Source organism: Erinaceus europaeus, chromosome 2 (genome assembly GCF_950295315.1).
Source record: "Erinaceus europaeus chromosome 2, mEriEur2.1, whole genome shotgun sequence".
NCBI classification, from domain to species: domain Eukaryota; kingdom Metazoa; phylum Chordata; class Mammalia; order Eulipotyphla; family Erinaceidae; genus Erinaceus; species Erinaceus europaeus.
The window spans coordinates 43,267,603-43,290,739 of record NC_080163.1 but is presented as its reverse complement, the minus strand read 5'-3'; the positions used below and the strand labels follow the sequence as shown (position 1 = coordinate 43,290,739).

Sequence of the window (23,137 nt, the reverse complement as noted above, 5' to 3'; positions counted from 1 at the left end):
GTCTTCCTGCTTCAGGAAGTCTACTTTATGTACTTCTAGAACTGCACTAATACAGTAGCCACTAGCCACATATGGCTATTTAAATATATTTAGATCAATTGATTAGTTAAATAACAGCTGGAGAAATAACTCAACTGGTGGAGCATTGGATTTGCATGTCTGAGGTTCCTGGTTCATACCTGGTATCATATGGCCCATAGTGATGCTCTGGTTTCTCTCTCACTATCTCTCTGTATATCTCATGTGAAACTCTGTCTCTCATGTGGTAAAATAGATGTTTAAAAATTAATAACTAGCACTAAGTCACATAAAAATTCATGTCTCCGGTTATATTTGCCATACTTCAAATGTTCAACAGCAGTGTGTCTAGTCACTAGTTCTATATATGTTCACATATAGAACAGAGTGACATGAAAAATGAACAGGCCATGGAGGAAGTTTTTTTTTATGCCATGATGTTTCTATGTCTGTCTCTCTTTATCTGGCTGAAAAAGTGGCCTTGTGGCAGTAAAATCACATATGCTCAAGGCCCAGGCTCCACAAAACAAAAGTTCTGCAAGAATAAGTTGATTTTATTCATACATATATAATTCTTTAATATTCTATAAAAATGTACATGTTATTATTTTTTCCACTGACATAATTTAAGTTTCAACTCAAGTGATATAAACTATAAGACTTCTCATTTAGGTTAAGGAATACTGTACCTTACTTAATATGAAACTTATTTACATGTGACTCTTTTTAAAAAGACATTTATTTATTTCATGTGGAGTCCTACAACACTACTTCCTTGCTCATGAAGCACTCCCTCTGCAAGTGGGGACCGGAGGCTTGAACCTGGGTCCTTGTGCACTGTAATTTGTGTGCTCAATAAAGTGTGCCATCACCTGGCCCCTACATGTGACTCTTTATTTACTTATTTATTTTGCCTCTAGGTTTATTGCTGGGGCTCAATGCTGACACTATGAATCCACTGCTCTGGGAGGTCATTTTTCCATTTTTTGCTGCAACAGTGAATGGGAGTGATTTCTGGATATCTTCTTCTTCAGATTTAGTGTTTGTATAAAGAAATGCCACTGATTTTTGTACATTGATTTTGTAGCCTGACACCTTGCTATATTGCCTAATAACTTCCAGTAGTTTTCTGCTGGATTCTTTAGGTTTTTCTGTCTACTATCATATCATCTGCAAATAGTGAGAGCTTGACTTTTTCCCTTCCAATCTGTATTCCTTTGATTTCCTTCTTTTGCCTGATTGCTATGGCAAGAACTTCCAATACTATGTTGAAGAGTAATGGTGACAGTGGACAGCCCTGTCTAGTACCTGATCTGAGGGGAAACGCTTTCAGCTTCTGTCCATTGAGTATGATGTTGGCTGTAGGTTTGCTATATATGAACTCCACTATCTTGAGGAATTCCCATCTGTTCCCATTTTTTGTAGTGTTTTGAGCATGAATGGGTGTTGGATTTTGTCAAAGGCTTTCTCTGCATCTATTGAGATAATCGTGAAGTTTTTTGTTTTGCTTTTATTGATGTGGTAAATGACATTGATTGACTTACGTATCTTGAACCAGCCTTGCATTCCTGGGATAAATCCCACTTGGTCGTGGTGAACAATCTTTTTGATATACTGCTATATATGGTTGGCCAGGATCTTGTTTAATATTTTGACATCTATGTTCATCAGAGATAATGGTCTGTAGTTTTCCTTTTATGTTCTGTCCTTATCTGCTTTTGGTATCAGGGTGATGTTGGCTTCATAGAAGGTGGAAGGGAGTGTTCCTGTTTCTTTGATCCTGTGGAAGAGCTTTAGAAGTATAGGTATTAGCTGTTTCCTGAAGATTTTGTAGAATTCGTTTCTGAACCCTTCTGGTCCAGGACTTTTGTTGTTGGAAAGATTCTTAATAACTGTTTAAATTTCTTTGTCTGTGATTGGTGCATTTAGGTTTTTGTAGTTCTTGGTTCAGTTTTGGAAGGACATACGTTTCTAGGCATTCTTCCATTTCTTCCAGATTCTCTAGCTTGGTGGTGTATAGTTCTTTATAGAAGTTTCACATGATTTTCTGTATTTCTGTGGTTTCAGTTGTGATATCTCCTCTATTATTTACAATTCTATTTATTTGAGTCTTCTTTTTTTTTTGTTTGTTTGTTTTAGTGAGTCTGGCTAGGGGTTTGTCAATGTAGTTTAATTTTTCAAAGAACCAACATTTGGCTTCATTGATCTTTTGTATGGTTCTCTTATTTTTGATGTTGTTTATTTCTGCTCTAATTTTAGTGATTTCTGTCTTTCTGGTTGCTTTAGTGTTCCTTTGTTCCTCTTCCTCTAAGTACTTAAGGTGTGCAGTAAGATCGTTTATTTGAGCTTTTTCTAGTTCTCTAATATGTGATTGTATTGCTCTGAGTTTCCCTCTCAATAATGCTTTAGCTATGTCCCAAATATTTTGATAACTTGTGTCTTAATTTTCATTTGTTTCCAGGAACATTTGAATTTCTTGCTTGAGTGCTTCTCTGGCCTAGCGGTTCTTAAGCAGTATGTTGTTGAGTTTCCAAATTCTGTGACTTTTAGTTATTTTCTGTTTGTTGTTGAATGTTAGCTTTACTCCACTGTGGTCTGAGAGGATACTTGGGATGATTTCAATACTCTTGAATTTTTTTTATTATCTTTATTTATTGGATAGAGACAGCCAGAAATCAAGAGGGTGATAGAGAGGGAGAGAGACAGAGAGACACCTGCAGCACTACTTCACCACTCCACAAAGCTTTCCTCCTGCATGTAGGGACCAGGGAATCGAACCTGGGTATTGCATATTGTAACATGTGCACTCAACCAGGTGCACCACCACCGGCCCCTCAATGCTCTTGAATTTGTTGATACTGTCTTTGTGGCCTAACATGTGGTCTATCCTTGAAGATGTGCTGTGTGGCTTTGCAAAGAGTGTGTATTCCAGTTTTCTGGGGTGAAGAACTCTGAAAATTTCCAGGAGATCTAGTCTGTCCATCTCTTCATTTAATTCTCTTGTTTCTTTGTTGATTCTTTGCTTCGTTGATCTGTCTAAGTGTGAAAGTGGGGTGTTAAAGTCTCCCACTATTATTGTATTACTATTGATGTACTTTTGTAGTTCTTTCAGTAGGTGTTTCATGTACTTAGATGGTCCCTCATTGGGTGCATAGATGTTAATAATTGTTAAATCTTCTTGGTTGACTGATCCTCTGATCATTATGTAATGGCCTTGCCTATCTTTTATTACTTTATTTAATTTAAAGTCTACGGTGTTAGAGATGAAAATGGCTGTTCCTGCTCCTTTTTTGTGGTCTATTAGCCTGTATGATAGTTTTCCATCCTTTCACTTTAAGTCTGTGTTTGTCTTGTTGGGTCAGGTGGGATTCTTGCAAGCAGCATATGGTTGGGTTGTGTTTTCTGATCAATCCTAGCACTCTGTGCCTTTTAATGGGTGAATTTAAGCCATTGATACCGTGGATTGAATGTATTGTAGTGTCATTATTCAGCAATTTTTTTTATTTGCTCTGATATATGGCAAGTATTATAGTGATGTTATTGTTTATAAGAGGTCTTTTAGTACCTCTTTCAGGGCAGGCTTGGTGATGATTGCCTCCTTTAACTGTTATCTATCTGAGAAGGTTTTGATCCCTCCATCTAGTTTGAATGAAAGTCTAGCAGGATATATATATATATATATATATATATATATATATATATATATATATTAGTAATTCATGAGAAAGATAGGCAGAGAGAAAGAACCAGACATCACTCTGGTACATGTGCTGCCAGGGATTGAACTCAGGACTTCATGCTTGAGAGTCAGTTCTTTATCCACTGTGCCACCTCCTGGACCACTAGCAGGATATATTATCCTTGGTTGAAACCCTTTTTCATTCAGGGCTTGATAGATATCTTGCCATTCTCTTCTGGCTTTTAAAGTTTAAGTGGAAAAGTCTGATGATAGTCTTATGGATTTTCCCCTGTATGTGACTTTTTGTTTTTCTCTTGCATCCTTTAGGATCCTTACTTCTTTTCATTGTAACTATGATGTGTCTTGGTGTCTTCAGGTCTGGGTTGATTCTGTTTGGGACTCTCTGAGCCTCTTGAATCTTCATGACCTTTCTGTTGTTTAGGTCTAGAAAGTTTTCTTCTATTATTTCCTCTAGGATATTTACTTCCCCTTCCTCTTTTTCTCCCCCTGGTAGGCCAATTATACGAATGTTATTTCTTTTGAGATCATCCCATATATCTCTGTTGTTGTTTTCAGTGTCTCTCAATCTCTTTTTGAGCTCTTTTACCTCTTTCTTTGTTTCCTCCAGCTCATTCTCTGTCTGGCTAACTCTGTTTACTGCTTCTGTTAATCTGCTTTCCCTTCCCTCAGCTTCTTTCTTCAATTCAGTTATAGTATTAGCTTGTTCTGCTAATTGGCCTTTTAACTCAGCTATTTCAGCTTTCATTTATCTAACTACCTTGAAGTAGCTTGTATTTTCTTTGAGGGTCTCATCTGTTGTTTCCCTAATTCTGATAGCCCTTTCCTCCATAGTTGTATTCATTTCTGTGACTATTAGGTTTATTATTGCTTGCATACTTTTCTTATCTATGGTTACTTCTGACTGATTTGGAGTTTCTTCTGAGCTCCTGTTCTGATTCATTGTGGTAGCAGTTTTATTTGCTCTTGATTTAACCATTTTTTAAAAATTGATGTGGTTTTTATTTTTCTGTTCTGTTGCTCTTCAGTTGTTGTGTTTTGAGTATATGCCACACTATACTAAAGACCTTTATGACAGATGCAGTCACCAACCTCAGAAATTACAACAATAGTAACTGAAGCAAGGATTGATGCAGTTCAACCAACATCAGTTAGCCAAACAACACCTCCAGTGCAAGAAAAAATGGCAACCAAAAGAAAAAGAGAAAGGATAAAAGGGAAATCAAGAATAGCCAATTATGTGGGGGGAGGGGGGAGAATTCAGGTCCAGAAAGGATGACAGATGACCTAGTGGGGGCTGTATTGTTATATGGAAAACTAAGAAATATTATGCATGTACAAACTATTGTATTTACTGTTGAATGTAAAACATTAATTCCCCAATAAAGACATTTTTTAAAAAAGGAAAAAAAAAAGAGTAGACAATTATGCAAATCTACTATGCACTATAAATTCTTGGGAATAGAAAGAGGAGAAAGGAAAGTAGAGAAGACACACACATACAGTCCACTCTGGGTCAGATTTCTTCCCCCAAATAATTCACAAGCAAGTATCATAAAGCAAAAGAAGGAGGAAGGAAGAAAAGAATAGAAAAAAAAAGAAAAGAAAAGAAAAGAAGAAAGGGAAGAGTAGTGAAAGGAAAGAGGTTTTCTGTTTGTTTGTTTCTTTTTTTTAATTAGCTAGGAGGAGGGAAAAAGGAGAGTGGAGGGAAGAGGTAGAAAGAAACAGGTTCCTTTCACAATGGATAGGAGACCCAGTCACCTAGCAATGGAAAAAACAACAACAATTAATTTTGGTCACCCTAAAGAAGGAGGAGGGGAAAGGGACACACGTATGTTATAATAGTCATAATAAAATAAAACAGAGTAAAAAGCCCTAACAGTCAGTCTGCAATTTGGACCACTCTGGATTGGCTGCAGGCAACTTGAGCAAAGACAGCCAATTGTAAGAATTATCAAAAAGGAAAAAGCCTCCAGGTAGTCTTTCCCAGGCGGGGATGAGGCAATGATTGACCAGGTATTTTGTCACTCAAATAGAGCTCCAGCCACTTTAAAAAAAGAGAGAGAAGTTAAACAAAAAGGAAAAGGCTTGGAATGACACCCCTGCTGAGCCAGGAATCTTGGTAAAGAAAATAGTTCTACAGGAAGCCTGCTAGGAGGGGCTGTCCAACCCCTGGGGGCTGATTCTAGAGGGGGAGGGGGGAACTCAGATATAATAAAAAGATTTTCCTTTCTTTGTCACCCTGGCCTCCATTTATCAGCCCAAGAGTGAGTTATGGGATTGTATTTTGGTGACACCCTGACCATCCCGTGTTCACCCTCCCACAGACAGCTCAGTATCCTACCCTATCCAGAGAATCCCAGGTCGCAAGCTGCTGTTTGTTGGAGTCAGTATAAAGTTCATAATGAAATAGTGTTTACTTAGACTTAGATACCTTCCTTACCTACTTCCTATTACAGTTCTCTCACTCACTCCAAAGCTAAACTCATCAAAGCAAAGACTGAAAAAGCTGAATAAAGGCAAGAGACAGGCATACTTTATTTATTTTTTAATTTCTTTATTGGGGAATTAATATTTTACATTTGACAGTAAATACAATAGTTTGTACATACATAACATTTCCCAGTTTTCCATATAACAATACAACCCGCACTAGATCCTGAGACAGGCATACTTTAATGATGACTCGTTAGTCAATATCAGGCCACCCCATCAGCTGGGGCCCTATTTGGGGAGTCCTGAGATTCCTAAACAGACATGATGGGCTTAGACCTCGAATAAATCCCTCTCTCCATTGTTGCCGGTCATTTCTATCAGGAACAACACAATAGACCCCTTTGTGGGCCCCATAAGTCCTTGCCCTCAACTTGGATCAAAAGCAGTAAAGAATGTTCTGTCCTCCAAAGGGAAGCTGGACAGTATACTCTATGCTACACCTGAGGAAGATGGGTCCTGATATTGGGGCAGCTTGGAATGTTCCTACTTATGACCACAGAATGTGAGCTCAGATCTACAGGGATGCAGAGGTCACATAAGCTCCAAAGCTGAATATGGGCCCCAGATCACATCAAATCGATGGGTGTCGTTTTCACCGGGCTATGTTGTTTTCGCCGGGCTGGCTTCACGGGCGGGTAACAGACGACCAGGGACTCATGGCTGGGTTGTACGCAGTATCTCTTTATTCATGCAGGATGCAGCGCAATCTAAGCCCAGCTAAGCTAAACTAAGCTACTACAAACAATCTTGTCCTTATAAATATACTAGCCCAGTAGGGTGGGAACAGGATGTGACGCAGAGAGGGTGGAGATAAAAGTGACTAGTGAAAATCAGTGTATGACAAGGAGAGGGGGCAGAGCAAAAACATATCATGAACCAGTGGGGATTGAGCCAATGCCCTGGAGGGAGGGTGGTGCTTGTTAACAGCGGTTATGTAAATAGAATGAAGTGGTTATGTAAATAGAATACAGTGGTTATGTAAATAGAATACAGTGTTAAGCAGGGGGTATTAAACCAATGAAACAGAAGGGGTCTCATGCATACCAACAGATGGGGTTTACAGTCAACAATATTTATACACCTTTCCCATATTTGGGAGCTACTCTGATCCAGCTTTCTGGTCCTTCTGCCAGCCATGACATCATCTCCCCAGACAATAACTAGGATCTACTTGCATATCAGATTTCAGGCTCAGGCAAAAAAGGGGAAAAACTAGTATAATCACAGGCCCTTTGGAATATAACTAAAATGTCTATGGCCATACCACCGTGAACACACCCAGTCTCATCTGATCTCGGAATATAACTAAAATATACCTACTAGCTATCTACAAAGCAGAGGACCCCCCCCCCAACTCTTCATCTGCACTATTCCAGCCCTTAGGTCCATAATTGGTCAACAATTTGTTTGGCTTTGTATGTTAACTCTCTTTTCAGCCACCAGTTTCCAGATGCTAGCAGGTTGCCGACCAGACTTCCCTGGACAGACAACCCCATCAATGTGTCCTGGAGCTCTGCTTCCCCAGAGCCCTTCCCCACTAGGGAAAGAGAGAGAGAGGCTGGGAGTCTGGATCGACCTGTCAACGCCCATGTTCAGTGGGGAAGCAGTTACAGAAGCCAGACCTTCACCCTTCTGCATCCCACAATGACCTTGGGTCCATACTCCCAGAGGGTTAAAGAATAGGAAAGCTCAGGAGTCAGGAGGTAGCGCAGCGGGTTAAGCGCAGGTGGCGCAAAGCTCAAGGACCCAGTTGGAGCCCCAGGCTCCCCACCTGCAGAGGAGTCGTTTCACAAGTGGTGAAGCAGGTCTGCAGGTGTCTGTCTTTCTCTCCCCCTCTCTGTCTTCCCCTCCTCTCTCCATTTCTCTCTGTCCTATCCAACAATAACATCAATATCTACAACAATAAAACAAGGGCAACACAAGAGAATAAATAAATATTAAAAAAAAAAGAAAAGAAAGGGGGTCGGGTAGTGGAGCAGTGGGTTAAGCGCATGTGGCACAAAGCACAAGAACCTGCGTAAGGATCCCGGTTCGAGCCCCCGGCTCCCCACCTGCAGGGGAGTCGCTTCACAGGCGATGAAGCAGGTCTGCAGGTGTCTATCTTTCTCTCCCCCTCTCTGTCTTCCCCTCCTCTCTCCATTTCTCTCTGCCCTATCCAACAAGGAACAACATCAACGATGGCAATAATAGTAACCACAACGAGGGTACAACAACAAGGGCAACAAAAGGGGGAAAAATGGCCTCCAGAAGCAGTGGATTCATGGTGCAGGCACCGAGCCCAGCAATAATGCTGGAGGAAAAAAAAAAGAATAGGAAATCTATTAGGGGAGGGGATGGGATACAGAGTTCTGGTGGTGGGAATTGTGTGAAGTTGTACCCCTCTTATCCTATGGTTTAATCAATGTTTCCTTTTTATAAATAAAAAATAAAAAAAGGGGGACAATTACTGTCCATGTAATACTTGCCTGTCTCTTTCTTCCTTTTTTCTTTTCTTTTGGTCTATCATAGCTTCCTTATTTCTTCTACCTTCAGTCTAGAAAAATTACTTGGAGGCTAGAGGAATAGTTTATCAGATAGGGTACCTGCATTACAAAGTATATGACACAGATTTGAGTCCTGCTGCCATGGCATGACATGACAGTGCCATGGCCCTGAAGGTTGCTCAGGTGATATAGTCTCTCTGTCTCTCTCTTTCTCCATCATATATATATTTATATATCAAGAGCCCACATCAGTAAAAAATAAAAAAGAAAGAAAAGTTATTTCTTACAATTTCTAGGCACTCCCTCTTTCCTTCTTCTCTTTTCTTCTTCTCTTTTCTTCTTCTCTTTCTCCTCCTCCTCCTCCTTTTTTATATAACATAGAGGAAGAACTAGGGCCTTACACATGCATGCAAGTCCTATACTCTGTGTCACTCAGTCAACTCACTAGTCACTGATTTTTTTTTTTTTTTTTTTTTTTGGTGGTGAACATCAGTGTCATTTTATTTTTTAAATTTCTTTGTTGGGGGATTAGTGGCTTATAGTTGCTATAAAATACAATAGTTTGTACATGTGTAACTTTTTCCAATTTTCCACATAATAATTCAACCCCACTAGGTCTTCCTCTGCCATCAAGTTTCAGGGCCTGAACCCTCCCCCTCCCCCATCCCAGAGTCTTTTACTTCAGTGCAATACACCAATGATTTTTTTAAAAGAATTTATTTATTCATGAGAAAGATAGGCAGAAAGAGAGAAAGAAGCAGACATCACTGTGGTACATATGCTGCCAGAGATTAACTCAGAACCTCATGGTCAAGAATCCAATACTTTATTCACTGCACCACCTCCCAGACCACAGATTTTTTTTTTTTTTTTTTATCATTAGACAAAACATTTTCATTGAAAGTTCTGTTGAACAGCACTGATAATAAATCAGTCAGAAGATTTCTCACCTGTTCAAAATGATTCAATGTCTTTCCATCACATTTGAAGAAAAAGAAAAAAGAAATAAAGGAAGAAAGGAAGAAAGGAAAAAAGAAAGGGAGAAAGAAAGAGAGAAAGACAGAAAGAAAGAAAACAGAAAGAAAGAAAAAAGAAAGCTCCACAGACCTGGCCATGATCTACAGATGATATATGACCAGGCCCCCTGGTATGCCTCTTATATTATGTTCTTTTGCTCCCCATCTCTCACTACTGCCCATCTCCAGCCTCCTTGACAAATACGCAGTATGATTGCTCCTTAAGGCCTTTGCCCTTGCTGTTCCCTTCACCTTGAACACTCTTTCCTTCAATAGTCACATGGCCCATTTTTATTCATTCCAATATCTGCTCAAATGTCCCTTCCCCATGACTACCCTATCCAGAAACAGTCATGTCCTCTCCCTCTACTTACTCTTTAGCCACTTTTTCTGCTCTCTGTTTGTACAGCATTTCCAACTACCTGACATTCAGTTACATATCTATTCTTTTATTGTCTGTCTTTCCCACTGGAGTCCATGCTCCAGGAAGAAAAAGTCTTTGTGGTTTTGTTTACTGCTCTATTCTCTTGTGCCTGAAGGAGGGACTCACTGAATGTTGCTTGATTGATTGAATGACTGCTTGTTTTCTGTTCTGCAAATGTCCCTGAGGCAGAGAATTACAAAAGATTTGACTACCTTCTTGGAATGTGAAAAAATTAGGAACACAGGGACAGGGAGGTGGTTAAGACAGTAGAAGTAAAATGAATGCCTTGCATGCATGAGGCTCCCAAGTCCCTAGGACTACATATAAGCTGTGCTCTGGCCTCCCTTGTTTGAGTTTTTGGTATGCAGCTGTATGGAGAATGCCTGGCTTCCTGCATGGGCAACACTGCTAAAAGGCTTTCCTGGTCCAATTTTTCACTCTTTAGTTCCCTGAGAAACAGAGACAGACAGATGGACAGACTTACCATACAGATAGAAGAAGAACACATCATAGAAACAATCTATCATTCATGGATCTCCACTGAGTATTATCCATGGTGCTCATGTTTATTGCAAAGGCTATATATATATATATAAGCCAAGGCCTAGTACCCAGCAAGGTATGTGCTCTACCAGGTAGCTATCACCTAACCCATCTCTCATTAAAACAAAACAAACAAAACCCCATTGTTAGCGAGCATAAATCAAACCACCATCCACTGCAAGGAAGCAAAGATGTTTATTGACGAATTGCAATCCGGGCCGAGATGGTGACTGCTATTAGTCTACCAAGCTCGACCCTGAACAAGGCTCAAACCACACAATTTATAGGAATTCAGACTACATTCAGGTAGGGGGAACACATCACCTTATCAACCTACATCCAATAAGAGGCTATAGCAAACACAAAATCCAATCATTTCAAACTTAGCAAAAACATGATCCATTCAAAGCAAAGCGCGGGCTAGTCACACAACCAATAGAATTCAACCAGGCAGGTCGCCACATCCTCCTGCCATCGGCTATGACCACCCATCCGGTAGGCAGCACACCACAAAGTCTGTGCAAAGGTCCTGATAAGGCTTGTCCCCAGGCAGGGTCCTTCGAACAATGGGTGGCCTTCACTGATTAGGTCCTGCTTATTCAAGGCGGAAGGGGCAAGGAATTTTCCACCTCATACTACAAGCAACTCATACTAAAAGCACTTAACAAACAACTGCATAAAAAGGGAATTTCAAGGCTACTGCCTTTTACACCCATGTTTTCAGGCTGGTGAGAATGCATATTGGTGTAGGGGAGCCAAAGATAATGTAGTTATGTCAAGATAATATGGATGCTTTAGGCCTTCCATCAGAAAATGACTAAGCAGAACCTGTATAGCCATGTAAACATTTTTTTGTTTGTTTGTTTCTGCTGTTGCACAGGATATAAATGTTTTTTCCCTAACTGATGTTGCAAATGGCCATTTTGTGATGACAGTATGCCCCTTTTTTGTAATTTGCCAGGGATTCACTGTTTCAAGCTGATGTTTTCAGGTAGATAAGAGACAGAGAGGAAGAGAGATAAAAGCACCACCACGGGGGCGGACAGTAGCGCAGTGGGTTAAATCCATGTGGCGCAAAGTGCAAGGATCCTGGTTCAAGCCCCCGTTCCCCACCTGTAGGGGGGTCACTTCACAAGCAGTGAAGCAGGTCTGCAGGTCTATCTTTCTCTCCTCTCTGTCTTCCCCTCCTCTCTCAATTTCTCTCTATCCTATCCAACAATGACAGCACTTTCCCCAGTGCAGTGAGGGCCAGTCCTGAATCTGGGTTGTTCACATGTCTGGGCACAGGTGTCTTTCTAGCTGAGACTCTTGCCCTAACCTCTTATCCAGAGGACTCCCCCCCACACACCACACCCCACTCTTGATTAATTGTGCTCAGAAAAGGGGTGGTAGAAAGACTCAGAAGGTGTTTTTTAGGTGTGTTGCCCTCCCAGAACTTCCAGGGGTCCCATAGCAGGGAAACATTGACTTGGCTTTCAGTGGAGCCAACCAGCAAACCCCCCCCACCACCTGTTCCCCACAAACACCTCGTGGGTGGAGGAAAGGCATGCACAGAGCCCTGGGAGGAGGTTCTGGCAGGTGGCCCCCAGGCTGGATCTGCAGCACCCAGTGGATGCCTGGAATAAGATAGATTAACATCACAAAAGTTAATGGACCAAAAAGGGGGAAATTAACATAAATTACCTTCTGCTGAAATCCTGCTTTCCTTGGCAGCTAAAGAACAAGTACAGTGTGGTGCCAAAGGAAAATCAGGTCTTGGAAGCAGAGGTCTTAATGGGCTAAAATGTCACCTCCAACCCTCCCTCAAAAAACAGTAACTCCCTGATTATCTGGGCCGAATAACAAACTACATAGGGTGAGTGGCACAAAGAGCATAACTGTACTTATGTTGTTTTCCTGCTATTTCCTGTAGTGGGAACTCTTTGTGGATTATGCAGTGCTTTTCTTTTTCTTCTCTATCTGGGTAACCTTGGGAGTATCCCAGACCCTCACTGGGGGTTTTGTTTCTTCTTTAAGTGTTGGTTGAGAGATAGAGCACATGTTACCATTGCAAGGACCAGGGTTCAAGTCCCATCCCCCACTTGCACCAGGGCAGCGTCACAAGCTATGGAGCAGTGCTGCAAGTGTCTCTCCTCTCTGTCTGTCCTTCTCTTGGTGGATTTGGGTGATAATCTTGGTGGAAAAAAAAAGCATGGGGCTGGGTGGAGACTCACCTGGTTGAGCACACATGTGACAATGCACAAGGACCCAGGTTCAAGCCCCTGGTCCCCACCTGCAGGGGGAAAGCTATGTGAGTGATGAAGCAGTACTGAAGATGTCTCTCTACCTCCCCCTTCCCTCTAGATTTCTGGCTGTCTCTATCTAATAAATAAATAAACATTAAAAAATAGCATTGGCAGTGAGAGAGGTCTCTGGAAATAAAAGATGTATCGCCTTATAAAATCCTCCTGCTCCATGGTACAATATCCTCATGCAGAGTTTAGGATTTAGATGGCTACAGTGAGGCTTAGAACAAGAACAGAATTCCTCTGCATGAAATTTTGAGTTTCCAGGATGAGAGAAGAGATGTGAAGAGGTGTTGATGGAAAGTGGGTGTACACGCAAGGCAGCAAGCTGCCACTAGAGAAGAAAAGACAGACTGCAGTGTTCATGGTGCAAATTTAAATTGTTATTAGCTGAACTGTGTATATGTGGCCCCTTCTGTTTTCCTCAAGCTTTTAGTAAATATCTGCTCCACACAACCTTGAATTAGGGATGCTTTTGGGAGTAAAGAGATATGGGCAGGGGCCGGGGGGTGGCACACCTCATTGAGTGCACACATTACAGTGTGCAAGAACCCAGGTTCGAGCCCCTGGTCCCCACCTGCAGGCTGTCTCTATCCAATAAATAAAGATTAAAGAGAGAGAGAGATTGGGCAGCATAAAAGGAGAAAAGAATAAGGCAATAAGTGAGCCAAGAAGTTAGTGAAAGCAGAGCAAACATTTTTTTAAAAACTGATTTATTTATTTTCATCAAAGATAGAGGCTAGCGTATTGCTCAGTTTTGGCATATGATACTGCTGGAGATTGAACCTGGTGCCTCAGACATGCAAATCTGGTCTGCTACCACTGAGCTAACTAACTCCTTGGACCCAAAGCAAACATTTTTATAGCACTTAGTGGAGGGACATATATAGGTGAAAGTGCTTTATATTCATGTATTATTGGTGACTCACTTAATTCTTGTACTTTAAGTAACATGTTCAAGGTCATACCACTAGTAAGTGACCAAGTAGGGATATGACCACACCAGGCTTCAAAGCCATTACCCTAAACACTATATACTACTGCCCCCCCCAATAGTCCCCAAAACATGGAGTTCAGGATGTGAAGATTCCCATTCTTCATGGGAATAAGGGGTAAACCCAAGACTTTGACAGCTGGGCTATATTTAGAATGGGGGGGCAGGTGATTTCTGAAGCTCTTTTTTGCATTAAGGGTCTATGACACTCAGAAGAGGGACCCACTCTAGAAGAGGAAGTGGTCTGTTGTAGAGAGAACCATATTTAGAAGAAAAATAGCTCTCTATGGGATAGAGTGCCTAAAAGACAATAAAAAATCCAGTGTAAGGTTTTTGAGTCAAAAGACTATGAAATGCTCTAGAGAAAGAGAAGGAAAAAAAAAAACAAAAACAAAAAACTAGGGAGATTTTATGGAGGAATTGCTCTCCTAAACAATATTGGGTTTGGGATTACAAGGCTCTAGAGTCTCATTTCAAGCATTTCCCATCCTTTTCCACTTTCTTAAATCTATGCCTATCTATTTTTTTTTTTTTTTTGGCTCCAGGGTTACCACTGGGGCTCGGTGCCTGCACTACGAATCCATTGCTCCTGGTGGCCATCTTCTTTCCATTGTTGCTGTTGTTGTTGCCATTATTGTTGGGCAGGACAGAGAGAAATGGAGAGAGGAGGGGAAGACTGAGAGGGAGAGAGAAAGACAGACACCTGCAGGCCTGCTCCACTGCTTGTGAAGTGTTCTTCCTGCAGGTAGGGAGCTGGGGGCTTAAACTGGGATCCTTGCACAGGTCCTTGTGCTTTGCACTGTGTATGCTTAAGTCTGTGTGCTACCTCCCACCCTATCCCCCCCCCCAACACAGGGGGGGAGAGAGGAGAGAGAATCAAAGCATTACTCTGACATATGTGGTGCCAGAGACTGAATTCAGGATGCTTGCTAGTCTTACAATCTACCTTCCTGCACAGCCACCTCCTCCTCACCCTCGCACTGCTTTCCCAGTTTTCTTCTGGTTCAATCATCAAAGTATAGAGAGGTGGGGTCAGGATAGTCAGCCAGTATACTGAAACAACTCACAAAAAAAACTCTGGTTGGATTCCAAAGGAAATTTGAATTTCCCTTTCAAATCACCTTTGCTTAACTTTTTGCTTTTTAAATTGAGATATATTTCACATACCATAATATTCACAATTTTAAAACATGCCGTTTAGTGGCATATAATATATTCACCAAGTTGCCCAACCATCACCAGTATGCAATACCTGAACACCTTCATCACTCCAGAAAACATTGTCTTCATCCACCTTCACTTCTCATTTCCCACTTACCTCAGCCCCTACCATTACCAATCTACTTTCTGTCTCTATGAATTTGCATATTCTGGTGCTGCATACCAAAGAAGTCACATAATGTGTGCTCTTTTGTTACTGACTTTATTTCAATTTCAAGGTTAACCATTTATTTTTAAAAATATTTATTTTGTGAGCAGTGGAGGGGGAGGAGAGACCAGAGCAGCACTAGGACAAATGCAGTGCCTGGGGTTGAACTCAGAACCTCATGTTTGCAAGCCCAAAATTCTACTACTATGTCAACTTCTGGGCTGTAAGGCTATGCATATTTCAAGGCAGCATGTATCAGCATTCTGTTCCTCCTGGTTCCTGGCTCCAGTAGCTCTGCTTAGGTAAACTGATTCTTTGTATTTGCCAGTCTCTACAGTTCTCAGGGTGATAGTTTGCTCTGTGACCTCATTTGCTGACAAATCTTGGGCAAGTTATTGATTTCTAGTTTTTTCTTTTCTTTTTCTTTTTTGTTGCTTGCTATGAATCAGATGAAAAATTGATAGGAACAAAGCTAAAATTTAGATTACTTTGGGGAGTATTACCAACTTAATGATACTGAGTTATCCATGAACATGGAATACCTGTCATTTTTTTAAGTTTAATGTGTGTGTGTGTGTGTGTGGTGTTAGGGCCTTGCACAAGCATGATATCACTACTCCCAGACTTTTTCATCCATTTTATTTCAGATATGACCTGTGTGTGTGTGTGTGTGTGTTTATGTCTCACACACACATGCAAAGAGAGAGACTACAGCACCAGAGCTTCCCTTGACACTATGGCACTCTCATGTTCTTCTTCTAGCGTTTGCCCTTCTTCCGTAGCCAGTCAACAGCATCAGGTTGAGCCTGATGTAAAGTTTCGAGACCTTTGAATCTGGAAAGGCGGTCGTTGACTATGTGGGTCATAGTCTGTAGCTGCAGGGGCAGTTCGGGTCGTCTCTGGCTCCCCAGCGATGGAACATAGCGGCGCACTGGCCATGGCCTGTTTGATAGCGATTGAGGAGGGCCCAATCATAACGTGCTAGGTCAAAGCTGGGTTGACGCTTGCAGAGGTCTGTGATGAGGTGTTTGTTCTTTACCTCAGCTGACTGCCAACTCTGTTTCCAAGAGTCTGGAACAGAGAAATTCAGTGTAGGCGTAGGAGACCAGATTGGATGACGAGACGTCAAGCGTTGAACAGGGTGGGAGAAGATATCCACGTATATTGGCAGGTCCGGTTGAGCATAGACGTGGGAAATGAACTTAGATGATGCCGCATCCCAACGAATATCTGGCGGGGCGATGTTGCTAAGAACTGGCAGCCATGGAACCGGGGTGGAATGGATGGTTCCAGAAATTATCCTCATGGAGGAATATAATTTGGAATCAACCAAGTGGACATGGGGGCTACGGAACCATACTAGGGCACAGTATTCTGCAGTGGAATAGCATAATGCCAGAGATGATGATCGTAGTGTGGAAGCACTCGCGCCCCATGAGGAGCTGACCAGTCTTGCAATGATGTTATTCCTCGCGCCCACCTTTGCTGCAGTTTTTATGAGATGTTCGTGAAATGACAGGGTGCGATCGAGAGTAATGCCAAGATAGACTGGCTGGGCTTCATGTCGGATTCTCATATTGTCAAGCTGCACATTAAGGTCACGCGAGGCCGAGGCATGGTGTAGATGGAAAACAGATGATACCGTTTTTGCAGTGCTAGGGATTAGTCGCCATTTTTTACAGTAATCAGATATCAGAGACATGTCTTTCGTGAGTGTTTCCTCGAGGATGTCAAACTTGGATGCCTGAGTTGCACAGCAGATGTCATTGGCGTAGATGAACTTCCTTGAAGAAGTTTCTGGGAGGTCATTGATGTAAATATTAAATAGCGTAGGAGCCAGAACAGAGCCCTGAGAGAGGCCACTTGAGACAAGTCTCCATCTGCTAGACTTGTCACCCAGATGCACCCGGAATCTTCTGTTTTGGAGAAGAAACGATATAGTGTTGGCCACCCATGGAGGCAGGCATCTTGAGATCTTGACTAGGAGACCACGGTGCCAGACCATGTCATAGCTGTGAGATCAACAAAGACAGCACCCATCTTTAAGTTCTTCTGGAATCCATTTTCAATGTAAGTTGAAAGGGCCAGGACTTGTTCGCAGGTAGATCTTCCTGGGTGGAAACCAGCTTGGGCGGGTGATAGGAATTTCTCTGTAAGAGGAGAAATTCGTGACAGAAGCAGCCTCTCAAGGAGTTTGTAACACACAGAGAGGAGAGAAATTGGTCTATAGCTGGCGGCCAGTGTTGGGTCTTTCTTTGGTTTCAAAACTGCTATTATCTTCGCACGACGCCATATTTTGGGCATAGATTCGGATTCCAAGATGTGGGACAGGAATGTAGTGAGCCACTTCTTTGCCGCGGGGCCCAAGTTAAGAATGAGTTCTGGGGTGATGTTATCATAGCCAGGAGCCATTCCCGGTTTAACCCTCTTCAAAGCATCTTCCAGTTCAGACAGTGTAAAGGGAGAGAGTTTTGGAGATGGACAAGATAAACGGAAGTGGGATGACCACTCATGGGAAATTTCTCTTTTCCAGACTGGGTCAATCTTAGCACTTTCATGTAATACATGGCAAATCATGTACCCTACTAGATGAGCTAGTTTCTGGACTCTATTTAGTTTTTCTTTTTTAATTTGCTTTTTTCCTTTTGTTGCCCTTGTTTTGTTGTTGTTGTAGTAGTAGTTATTATTGTTGTTGTTGCTATTGATGTCATCATTGTTGGATAGGACAGAGAGAAATGGAAAGAGGAAGGGAAGACATAGAGAGAGAAAGTGCAGACCTGCTTCACCGCCTGTGAATCGACTTCCCTGCAGGTGGGGAGCCGGGAGCTCGAACTGGGATCCTTAGTCCGGTCCTTGCACTTCACGCCATGTGAACTTAACCCACTGAGCTACCACCTGATCCTTAGTTTTGTTTTTTTTTCAATATATTTAAATTGTATTTTTTCAGTAAGCCACTTCATTTATTCTGCAGAGCCAGAACCTCATATATGCATGGTTTCACTGCTCCAGGGTCAGATTTTTCCTCCAGATACATACAAACACACACACACATATAATATATATATATATGTTGGTATGCTTCTAAATTCCTCTTATAAGACCTTCTGTTTTGATCATCACATTAGGTTCGCTTGTATTGCTTAAGGCTGTGGTCTATTTACATAATCATTTTTTTCATTGGTTTAATCCCCACTGATTTGCATGCTTTTTCCTTCTCTCCACCCCCTATCCTACGTACTTCCTCTTCCTGACACTTCCGCCTCAGGAGATATATATAGGACAGGATTGTGATTAGAGTTAGCTAGCTTGAACTGCATTCCTCATCAATAAAGATTGAACTGCGTTCCCAGCTCAGCCATGAGTCCCTGGTCATCTCTCTCCCACCCGCAAAGCTAGCCCAGCATCTGGCGCCCAGAACAGGGACACACAAGCAGCAGACCTAAGAAGACAAGATAAGTAAAGCTGCTTGGCTACCCATCCATCATGGACTGCCTTCCTACTTATGAAGAGGTTTCCCAAAGCCTCTACTCTTTCTTCATGAGACAGTTTCTCTGTCTCTGGAACATTTTGCTCTGGGCCACACTTTGGTTCCTATGACCGTGATTGTAGAGCCTAGGAGATGCACAGAGATTTCCCCTGGGACTTTCTGGATTCCCTCTCACATGTTTCCCACGGAGAAGGACTACTCTAACTTGAAGAGAATTCTCCAGTACCCTGGCAGTCCCCAAGAATGGAGACACATGGTTAGTTCTACCCTCCTGATTCGATTCCTTCTTCGATGGGAAGACGTTTTTGGGGATGGATACCTGCCATCCTGCAGGAACCATCAGAAGCACCCTAAATGGAATTTTGAAGAGCTTTTTGAACTAAGACGCCCTCCGGGGGACTCATGATATGACATAGTGGAATCTAATAATCTGGTTCAAGTTGCATTTCATAAGAAAGTGATTTGAATGACTGAATTTTTGTATGACCCATTTTGCTGTGAGTGTTCTGAAATTTAATTGACTTAAAAAATACTGGATGCAGCTATGATTTCTAGAGACATCCAGAAACAGTCCAAAATTGTTTTTTTTTCTCTTTTGATTTTTTTATATGTTGGAAATGTTTAATCTTGAAAACTGTATGAGTATGGGTGGGGTGGATAGTGCAATGGTTATGTTAATGGTTCTCATGCCTGAGGCTTCTAACCATGGTTCTTCTATTGAGCTTATAAAAAACCTTGAAATCATACTAGAAAGGACTTCCAAAATTATAAAGGTACTTAACTTAAACCAATTATAATGGAGTTATCAATTATAGTAAACTTCTAATCTGCTACAAGTTTTGCTTCATAAGTAAGTGAATTACAGTTGTCAAGTCTTCACATGAAAAAGCATCTGCTCAAATGAAATCCCCGGAAATCCATTTGGACCCCTGTTCTCTGACATCGCCCACAAGATGGCATGACTACAGCAGCCCCCCCAAACCAATGATGTGACCTGGCACGACCTGAAGAAACATATTCACAGACTCCAAAGCTCACTCTACAGAAAAGCAGAATTCTGGTGGCTGACCTTCCCCATCAAGACAGACGTGCAGCATTTCATCCCCTGGCATTTCTTCTGTGGTCATCTGCTTTGGACTGACACTTCTATCGGACTTACTGGTACACCTCTTGGACACTTTATACAACTTTACAGCAGATTCCCTTTATGCTGCTGGGTTTCTCAAAGACTGACAGCAGCAGTCCATGGACTTTGCAGTCATCTGTCTTGGGACTCTATAGGCCATGCCCCCTCACCTGCAGGCCCTGTCCCCCAAAGTTAGGAAACCCCCCCTCCTTACTAGGTCCTTCCCCCAGAGGCAGGAAATGCCCTTTGAGGCATGAAACACCCCCAGAGGCAAGAGATGCCCACAGAGGGAGGAAGTGCCCTTTGAGGCATGAAATGCCCCCAGAGGCAGGAAACACCATTTCACCTGATAGGCTCTGCCCTTTGAGGCAGGAAACGCCCCTTCAGGCCTCCCCTTGACATCACACTGGTTCTTGCTGCCCTACTTGTTCCTCCCTGTCTTGTGCCAGTTCTTTTGAAAATGCCTGTACAATATAGGTTTCTGTTCTTCCCACAGTCCTGATACTATGGCCATTAGTTAAAAAGAAAGGGGGAAATGTTGGTTTGCTTCTAAATTCTGCTTATAAGACCTTCTATTTTGATCATCACATTACCTTCACTTGTATTACTAACCCTGCATTCTATTTACATAGCCTGTAACCTAAGAACTGCATAATTTACATCAATGACCTTCCAGAAACTTCTTCAAGGAAGTTCATCTACGCCAATGACATCTGCTGTGCAACTCAGGCATCCAAGTTTGACATCCTCGAGGAAACACTCACGAAAGACATGTCTCTGATATCTGATTACTGTAAAAAATAGTGACTAATCCCTAGCACTGCAAAAACGGTATCATCTGTTTTCCATCTACACCATGCCTTGGCCTCACATGAGCTTAATGTGCAGCTTGACAATACGAGAATCCGACAATACGAGAATCCGACATGAAGCCCAGCCAGTCTATCTTGGCATTACTCTCGATCGCACCCTGTCATTTCACGAACATCTCATAAAAACTGCAGCAAAGGTAGACGCAAGGAATAACATCATTGCAAGACTGGCCAGCTCCTCATGGGGCGAGAGCGCTTCCACACTACGATCATCATCTCTGGCATTATGCTATTCCACTGCAGAATACTGTGCCCTAGTATGGTTCCGTAGCCCCCATGTCCACTTGGTCGATTCCAAATTATATTCCTCCATGAGGATAATTTCTGGAACCATCCATTCCACCCCAGTTCCATGGCTGCCAGTTCTTAGCAACATCGCCCCGCCAGATATTTGTTGGGATGTGGCATCATCTAAGTTCATTTCCCACATCTATGCTCGACCGGACCTGCCAATATATGCGGATATCTTCGCCCACCCTGTTCAACGCTTGACGTCTCATCATCCAATCTGGTCTCCTACGCCTACACTGAATTTCTCTGTTCCAGACTCTTGGAAACAGAGTTGGCAGTCAGCTGAGGTAAAGAACAAACACCTCATCACAGACCCCTGCAAACGTCAACCCGGCTTTGACCTAGCACATTATGATTGGGCCCTCCTCAATCTCTATCGAACAGGCCATGGCCGGTGCGCCGCTATGTTCCATCACTGGGGAGCCAGAGACGACCCGAACTGCCCCTGTAGCTACAGACAGACTATGACCCACATAGTCAACGACTGCCGCCTCTCCAGATTCAAAGGAGATCTCGAAACTTTACATCAGGCTCAACCTGATGCTGTTGACTGGCTAAGAAGGGCAAACGCTAGAAGAAGAACCGCCCAGCCTGCAGGGCACTGGTTTAATCCCACTGGTTCGAACTGTCTTTTTGTTCCGCCCCCTCTCCCAGTCACACCCTGATTTCCACCACTCTCTTTTCGCTCCATCCTCTCTACATCACATCTTGTTTCCACCCTACTTGATGAGTATAAATATAGCTGCTCTTCTGATTAAACACACTTGGGATTGCCTTCCAGCTCCGAGAGTCCCAGAGTCTCTCTCCTGCGACGCTAGCCCGGCACAAGTTCCTCATCCCTCTGCCACACAGCAGCCTAGGTTGACTCCAGTCGAGTTCTCTCCAACCCAGAGAGCACCTGAGCAAGAAGAAGCACCCTCAGGCTATCCTGGCATATATGGAGAGAAAGAGAGATACTACATCATCACATCATCAGAGTTTCCTCATGGGTCAAGACACTCCTATGTGGTGTTGAGGTTCAAACCTGAGCCTCTAAACAGCAAGGTATATACCCTATCTGGTGTTCTATATCTCTAGTCCTTCAGTGAATATTTGTTTAACTTTTGTCCTTTCCTAGCTCAGCTGCTGTAGCACCGAAAAATTCATAAGTGAAGAGGAACACAGAGGTAGTTATGTGAGTGAAGCACAGGACTTTAATGTATAAAGTCCAGGGTTCAAATCCTGGCACTGCATATACCAAAACAAAATGGTACTCTGGTTTCTTATTGAATTAATAATTAATAATCATTTCAAGTTGTGAGAAGAGGAAAAAGGAGTTGTCACTGCTTCTTAGCTAGGGGCAAGACAATGGTTTCCCACTGAGAAGACTTAAGCTGGCTATTGTGCAGTCACTACAGAACCTTCATGCTGAGGTGTTGTGCACAGGAGGTCAGGTGATGGCATACCTGGTTAAGAGTGCAAGGACCCAGGTTCAAACCCTTGGTCCCCACCTTCAAGGGGTAAAGATTCATGAATGCTGTATGCTTTACATTGGGTTGTTCTAGATCTCCCCCGCCAAGAAAATTGGATCAGTCCTGCTAATTTCGCAGGCCCGCTTGGCCCCGCCCCTAAGAACCCCAGGAGGGTTCCTGAGTTCCAGAGTTAGAGAGAGTGCTTGCGCCGCCGCAAAGAGACAGCAGAGTTCTGTTTGGTGATTAGTTTGGTTTAGTTTATGAATCGTTGTTCCTGAATAAAGAAATACAGCTTCCCTGCCCAGCCGTCTGTCTCTGGTCGTCTCTGTTACCCGCCCGTGAAGCTAGCCCGGCCAGCTAGAGCCTCCGAATTTTAACAACAATGAATAGTGAAGCAAAGCTGTAGGTTTCTCTTTCTTTCCCTCTCTATTTGTCCCTCACTTCTCAATTTCTCTGTCTCTATCCAATAATAAATAAAAGTATTTTTTAAAAGAAGTGTTGAGCGCAGTTGTTGGTCAGCATACATTTGGCACTGTCTTACTCTGGGACACTCAATGGCTCTCAGCTTTTAAATGCTAAAATGGG

General features: G+C 42.5%; 1 protein-coding gene across 1 annotated transcript in view; it reads left to right on the top strand.

Annotated features, from left to right (window-relative positions):
* Positions 1–23,137, top strand: part of LOC132532758 (nascent polypeptide-associated complex subunit alpha, muscle-specific form-like) — a 98,114-nt gene that overhangs the window by 72,048 nt on the left and 2,929 nt on the right. The window lies entirely within an intron of this gene.